Source organism: Aegilops tauschii, chromosome 3 (assembly GCF_002575655.3).
Source record: "Aegilops tauschii subsp. strangulata cultivar AL8/78 chromosome 3, Aet v6.0, whole genome shotgun sequence".
Taxonomy (NCBI): domain Eukaryota; kingdom Viridiplantae; phylum Streptophyta; class Magnoliopsida; order Poales; family Poaceae; genus Aegilops; species Aegilops tauschii.
Window position 1 is genome coordinate 30,685,016 of NC_053037.3, and position 8,296 is coordinate 30,693,311.

The following is an 8,296-nucleotide window of genomic DNA, read 5'->3' on the forward strand; positions in this document are numbered from 1 at the left end:
TTGAGATGTCTATTACTCAATTCTACCTGGCCACTAGACTGTGGGTGGTAAGGAGGTGCAATTCTATGTTTAACGTCATACTTAGCAAGCATCTTACGAAAAGCACCATGAATAAAATGTGAACCACCACCAGTCATTAAATATCTAGGGACTCCAAACCTCGGAAAAACAACTTCTTTAAGCATCTTAATAGAGGTGTTATGATCAACACTACTAGTTGGAATAGCTTCTACCCATTTAGTAACGTAATCAACAGCAACTAGAATATGTGTATACCCATTAGAGGAAGGAAACGGTCCCATATAATCAAAGCCCCAAACATCAAATGGTTCAATAACAAGTGAATAGTTCATAGGCATTTCTTGACGTCTACTAATATTACCAATTCTTTGACATTCATCACAAGACAAGACAAACTTACGGGCATCTTTGAAGAGAGTAGGCCAATAAAATCCGGATTGCAATACCTTATGTGCAGTTCTATCTCCAGCGTGGTGTCCTCCATAAGCCTCGGAGTGACACTTGCGTAGGATCTGTTCCTGTTCAGGCTCAGGTACACAACGTCTAATAACACAATCTACTCCTTCTTTATAAAGGTGTGGGTCATCCCAGAAGTAATGTCTTAAATCATAGAAAAACTTTTTCTTTTGCTGATATGTGAAACTTGGTGGTATAAATTTAGCAACAATGTAATTAGCATAATCAGCATACCATGGAGCAGTACGAGAGGCATTTATGACAGCTAATTGTTCATCATGAAAGCTATCATCAGTAGGTAGTGGGTCATCAAGAACATTCTCTAACCTAGAAAAGTTGTCTGCAACGGGGTTCTCAGCTCCCTTTCTATCAATAATATGCAAATCAAATTCTTGTAGTAGGAGAACCCATCTAATAAGTCTAGGTTTAGCATCTTTCTTTTCCATAAGATATTTAATAGCAGCATGATCAGTGTGAACGGTTACTTTAGAATCAACAATATAAGGTCTGAACTTATCACAAGCAAATACAACTGCTAAAAATTATTTTTCAGTAGTAGCATAACTTCTCTGGGCACTGTCTATAGTTTTACTAGCATATTGGATAACATTTAATTTCTTATCAACTCTTTGTCCTAGAAAAACACCTACATCATAATCGCTAGCATCACACATAATTTCAAAGGGTAAATTCCAATCAGGTGGCTGAACAATAGGTGCAGAAATCAAGGCTTTCTTAAGTATTTCAAATGCTTCTACACAATCATCATCAAAGAAAAAAGGAACATCTTTTTGTAAGAGATTAGTCAGAGGCCTAGAATTTTTTGAGAAGTCCTTAATGAACCTCCTATAAAAACCGGCATGACCAAGGAAACTTCTTATACCTTTAATGTCCTTAGGACACGGCATCTTTTCAATAGTGTCAACTTTAGCATTATCGACTTCAATACCTCCTTCAGAAATTTTATGCCCCATGACAATACCTTCATTAACCATAAAGTGACACTTCTCCCAATTCAGGACAAGATTAGTTTCTTCACATCTCTGCAAAACTCGATCAAGGTTGCTCAAGCAATCATCGAAAGAAGTTCCATATACGGAAAAATCATCCGTGAAAAGCTCAACAATCTTTCCACAAAAGTCACAGAATATAGCCATCATGCATCTTTGAAAGGTAGCAGGTGCATTGCAGAAACCAAAAGGCATACGTCTATAAGCAAAGGTACCGAAAGGGCAAGTAAAAGTGGTATTTTCTTGATCCTCTTTTGACACAGGTATTTGAGAGAAACCAGAATAACCATCTAGAAAGCAAAAATGTGTATGTTTGGATAATCTTTCTAGCATTTGATCAATAAAAGGTAAAGGGTAATGATCCTTTTTAGTAGCTTTATTTAGTTTGCAGAAATCAATTACCATTCTATAACCTGTAACGATTCTTTGTGGGACCAATTCATCTTTATCATTAGGGACAATAGTAATGCCTCCCTTCTTAGGGACACAATGGACAGGACTTACCCACTGACTATCAGCAACGGGATAAATTATACCTGCCTCCAGAAGCTTTAGTATTTCTTTTCTTACCACTTCTTTCATCTTAGGATTTAACCGTCGTTGGTGATCAATAACCGGTTTAGCGTCTTTCTCCAATTTTATTTTGTGCTGGCATAGAGTGGGACTAATGCCCTTAAGATCATCAAGAGTATATCCAATAGCAGCACGGTGCTTCTTCAGAGTTTTCAATAATTTCTTTTCTTCATGCTCTGAAAGGTTAGCACTAATAATAACAGGATATATCTTTTTCTCATCAAGATAAGCATATTTAAGAGTATCAAGTAATGGTTTAAGCTCAAACACGGGATCACCCTTGGGTGGAGGAGGATTCCCTAGGATTTCAACAAGCAAGTTGTGTTTCAAAATAGGTCCCTGTTTAAAGAATACTTCATCTATTTCCCTTCTTTCATTCATAAACATATCATTTTCATGGTCGACCAAATATTGTTCTAAAGGATCATTAGGAGGCACGGCAATAGAAGCAAGACCAATAATTTCATCTTTACTAGGCAATTCTTTATCATGGGGTTGTCTACGAAATTTAGCAAAATTAAACTCATGAGACATATCCCCTAATCCAATAGTAACAACATCCTTTTTGCAATCTATCTTAGCATTAACAGTATTCAAGAAGGGTCTACCAAATATAATGGGACAAAAGTCATCTTGTGGGGAACCAAGAACAAGAAAATCAGCAGGATATTTAACTTTCCCACACAAGACTTCAACATCTCTAACAATCCCCACTGGTGAAATAGTATCTCTGTTGGCAAGCTTAATTGTAACATCAATTTCTTCTATCTCAGCAGGTGCAATATCATGCATAATTTCTTTGTATAAGGAATGAGGTATTGCACTTGCACTAGCACCCATATCACATAAGCCATGATAGCAATGATCTCCTATTTTAACAGAAATAACAGGCATGCCTACAACAGGTCTATGTTTATTTTTAGTATCAGGTCTAGCAATTCTAGCAGCTTCATCACAGAAGTAAATAACATGCCCATCAATATTATCAGCTAAGAGATCTTTAACCATAGCAATACTAGGTTCAACTTTAATTTTCTCGGGGGGTGTAGGTGTTCTAGTGTTACTCTTACGAACCACAGTTGAAGCTTTAGCATGATCCTTTATTCTAACAAGGAAAGGTGGTTTCTCAATATAAGCAGTAGGAACAACAGGATCAACATTATAAGTGATAGTCTTTTCTTCAACTTTAATAGGTGCAACTAATTTTACTTCAATGGGAGGATTATATTTAAACCACTTCTCCTTGGGGAGATCAACATGAGTAGCGAATGATTCATAGAAAGAAGCTACTATCTCAGAGTCAAGTCCATATTTAGTGCTAAATTCATGGAAAACATCGGTATCCATAAAAGATTTAACACAATCAAACATGGGTGTTATACCTGACTCCTTAACTTTGTCGAGATCCCAATCTTCAGAGTTGCGCTTAATTCTTTCCAATAAATCCCATTTGAATTCGATAGTCTTCATCATAAAAGAACCAGTACAAGAAGTATCGAGCATGGAGCGATTATTGAGAGAAAGCCGAGCATAAAATTTTTGAATAATAATTTCTCTTGAGAGCTCATGATTGGGGCATGAATATAACATTGACTTAAGCCTCCCCCAAGCTTGAGCGATGCTTTCTCCTTCGCGAGGCTAAAAATTATATATATAATTGCGATCACGATGAACAAGATGCATAGGATAAAACTTCTATGAAATTCCAATTTCAATCGGTTGTAGTTCCATGATCCCATATCATCACATAGCCTAAACCATGTCAATTCCTTTCCCTTCAAAGATAAAGGGAAGACCTTCTTATTGATAACATCCTCGGGCATACCTGCAACCTTAAATAATCCACAAACTTCATCAACATAGATTAGGTGCAGATCGGGATGTGATGTTCCATCACCTGTGAAAGGATTAGCTAGTAGTTTTTCTATCATACCCGAAGGGATTTCAAAGTAAACATTTTCAGTAGGTTCAGTAGGTTGAGGAGCAACTCTTTGCTCTACCGGTTGGGGTGAAGATACCCCGAACAAGCCCCTCAAAGGATTATGTTCCATAGTAACAAGTGACAGTAAATTTCAGCACACTATATAAATTTTTCCTTACCAAATTCCACCTACCAAAGGCGATTCACTCCCCGGCAACGGCGCCAGAAAAGAGTCTTGATGACCCACAAGTATAGGGGATCTATCATAGTCCTTTCGATAAGTAAGAGTGTCGAACCCAATGAGCAGCAGAAGGAAATGACAAGCAGTTTTCAGTAAGGTATTTTCTGCAGGCACTGGAATTATCGGTAACAGATAGTTTTGTGATAAGGTAATTTGTAACGGGTGACAAGTAATGAAAGTAAATAAGGTGCAGCAAGATGGCCCAATCCTTTTTGTAGCAAAGGACAAGCCTGGACAAACTCTTATATGAAGGAAAACGCTCCCGAGGACACATGGGAATTATCGTCAAGCTAGTTTTCATCACGCTCATATGATTCGCGTTCATTACTTTGATAATTTGATATGTGGGTGGACCGGTGCTTGGGTGCTGCCCTTCCTTGGACAAGCATCCCACTTATGATTAACCCCTATTGCAAGAATACGCAACTACAAAAGAAGTATTAAGGTAAACCTAACCATAGCATGAAACATATGGATCCAAATCAGCCCCTTACGAAGCAACGCATAAACTAGGGTTTAAGCTTCTGTCACTCTAGCAACCCATCATCTACTTATTACTTCCCAATGCCTTTTTCTAGGCCCAAACAATGGTGAAGTATCATGTAGTCGACGTTCGCATAACACCACTAGAGGAAAGACAACATACATCTCATCAAAATATCGAACGAATACCAAATTCACATGACTACTTATAGCAAGACCTCTCCCATGTCCTCAGGAACAAACGTAACTACTCACAAATCATATTCATGTTCATAATCAGAGGGGTATTAATATGCATAAAGGATCTGAACATATGATCTTCCACCAAATAAACCAACTAGCATCAACTACAAGGAGTAATCAACACTACTAGCAACCCACAGGTACCAATCTGAGGTTTTGAGACAAAGATCGGATACAAGAGATGAACTAGGGTTTGAGATGAGATGGTGCTGGTGAAGATGTTGATGGAGATTGACCCCCTCCCGATGAGAGGATCGATGGTGATGACGATGGTGATGATTTCCCCCTCCCGGAGGGATGTTTCCCCGGCAGAACAGCTCCGCCGGAGCCCTAGATTGGTTCCGCCTTGTGGCGGCGGTGTTTCGTCCCGAAATCTTCCTTCTGCTTTTTTCCAGGGTGAAAGACTTCATATAACAGAAGATGGGCACCAAAGGCCTGCCAGGGGGCCCATGAGGCAGGGGCGCGCCCCCACCCTCGTGGATGGTGGGTGGCCCCCCTCTGGTTGATTCTTTCCCAATATTTTTTATTAATTCCAAAAACTGCCTCCGTGAAGTTTCAGGACTTTTGGAGCTGTGCAGAATAGGTCTCTAATATTTGCTCCTTTTCCAGCCCAGAATTCTAGCTGCCGGCATTCTCCCTCTTCGTGTAACCTTGTAAAATAAGAGAGAATAGGCATAAGTATTGTGACATAATGTGTAATAACAGCCCATAATGCAATAAATATCGATATAAAAGCATGATGCAAAATGGACGTATCAGAGTGCGGTATACCTGAGGCAGGCGGAAACAATTGTCGTTGTCTGGATTCGGGGATCTGCCGATGAGCACGTTCGTCGAATGAATGTTGAAGGTTCTCCAGACGCGTGCGCTCGGCCAAGGTGCCCAGGCGCGCAGCCTCCAAGGCCCGAGCCTCGGAGGTCTCCCCCACGATGGGGGTCTGGAGTGCCTCCACGTTGCGGCGATGCAGCTCTTCCCTCTGTTCCGAAGTGAGGGCTTGGGGTTCATACTCATCATGAATGTACGACGGGTCATCACCGTCGCCGCCGCCGCCATTGCGACGGAACCCGGGCGGGCTGCGACGGTGTCGACCATGACGACCTCCGCCGCGGGGTCGCTGCTTCCGCACTCGGAAAGAGTGTCCGCGGAACTAGTCGATAGATCAAATGGTCCATAGAGAGATTCGTCGGGCTCGATTGCCGTGACTTGAGGGGTGACCGATTGACGAGCCACCACATGCTTCACCCACTACTGGAGCCGCGATCGACTGGATCGCTTGCGGCGGCGTACGGCAGGGAGAGCGGATGACGCGGGAGCCGACCGATATTGGGTCGACGGCTGCCACGGGAGGACGCCGCAGGCACTCGCACGGAAGTGCGCCGCTCCGCGGATGGGAAGGGGGCCTCTTGGAGCCAGGCGGAGTCGTCGGCGATGAAAACGAGCGCGCCGAGACGGATCTCGCGGCCCAAAGCCAAACCACCGCCGGAAACCATGTTGATGGAGATCGGAAAAACTGCAACCTCACCGAAAGTTGCTAAGACGCCGGCCCCACGGTGGGCGCCAACTGTCGTGGGAGCAAGTCTGACAGTAAGAATATGGGGTACGTAGGAGGAGGCAAGGCCCTAGCTACGGCGAGGTTGTGCACGCAAGGTTTACGAGTTCAGACCCTTCTCGGAGGAAGTAATAGCTCTACGTCTTGGTGCCCGGAGGCTTGGTCGACTGGATTATGCGTGAGAGTTACAGGGGTTGCGAACCCTTGTGCCAGAGGAGGGGGTGGCTTATATAGAGTGCGTCGGACCCCTCCAGCCCTCAGTTACACATGGTTCAATGTACGTTAAGACATGGCGTTACTGGTAACGCTAGTGATAAAGGACTATAAATGACCTTTAAGACTACGGAGTGAACGCCTGACCGTTGCCATCCTGGGGCGGCTTTAGATCTTCTGTACTCAGAGTGATTCTTCATATGGTCGAGTCACTCTATTTTGGTCGAGTGGAATTGGGGTATCCGAGTGGCATATCTGGTCGAGTGGATTGCACTCCAAGGTGATTTCAGTCGGTATCTTCTATTGTGCTTCGAATGTTCTTGACTCTAGGGCAGTGTCCTTGGGTAGGGCACCTAGGTTAGACCTATGACCCTATCCTAGGGACATGTCATCGCCACGTGGAAAACTCTCGTGCCTGGAATCTACCTGGTTTTAGGTAAAACCACAAAACTCTGACTGCGATAGCGATGCGAGCACAAACGAGTAGCAAGGATGAAGCGTTTGGGATATTCGAGATATCGGAAACGGTTATATAGGGACAACAGTATGCATCAAGGCTTCATATCCCCGACGGTTTCTGGGTCATGTGGGAAGGACCCCCCTATCGCCCACACTCACTTGGCGACGGTTCCAAATGTCGTCGCAGAAAGGGGTTAAAAACCGTTTGTATAGCACTGACGCGTACCAGTGACATGTGTATGTGTGAATGGTGGTGTGAGACATTCGATGATATATATATATATGCATAACGTGTACAATATGTAGTATCGTAAAATACCAGCAAATGAAAAAAATTAAGTGGAAAAAACACAAAATTAAAGAAAAAATAAATCATAAAACCAAAACCCCTAAACCTACCGGGACTAAAAGCCCCCAGCCCCCCGGCACGTGCTCGTGCCACGTGATGGGCCTTTGGTCCCGGTTCTTGTTGAAGCGGGTAGTCCCCCCCTTTAGTGCCGGTTCCAGAACCGACACTAAAAGGCCTCACGAACCGGTACTAAAGCCCAATCTGCACTAGTGAAGACAACGTTCTGGCTCGCTGGTCTCTACTTTTTTGATCCGTTGCTGCAGGCCGCGGGAACTAGTCTCCGCCGCGAGCGGCGATGAGCTCTTTCGTGTCCTCAAGACGCTGCTTGAGAGCATCCATGGATTCCTCCACCAGCCTTTTGCGAGTGATGCGGAGCATAGCATTCTCGTCCGTAAGTTTCTCGACGATGAAGACGGTCCTCTTCAACAAGGCAGTGGTTCCCTCCTGCTGCTCCGCACTTCCGACGACCTTCGCCCTCAGTAGGTCGCGCTCGGCCCGGAGCTTCGCATTGCTCTCCCTTAGTTGCCGGATGACGCCGATAGCCTGTTCAAACGAGGCTTTCATGTCGTCAAGCAACCTCGCCCGGCCGGAGATTTGATCCATCTGGCTATCGACGATCGCATGCATGCGCCTGTAAGAGTCCTCGCCCGCGACACATTTTCCCAGGCCGCCGCGGCGCCGCACGACATCTCTGCTGCTTCCGTGGCGCGGCCGGACCAGTCTGCTGCATCGACGGCGCTGCGGGACCTCCGTGCTTCTTCGGCGGCGCGGCGGGACC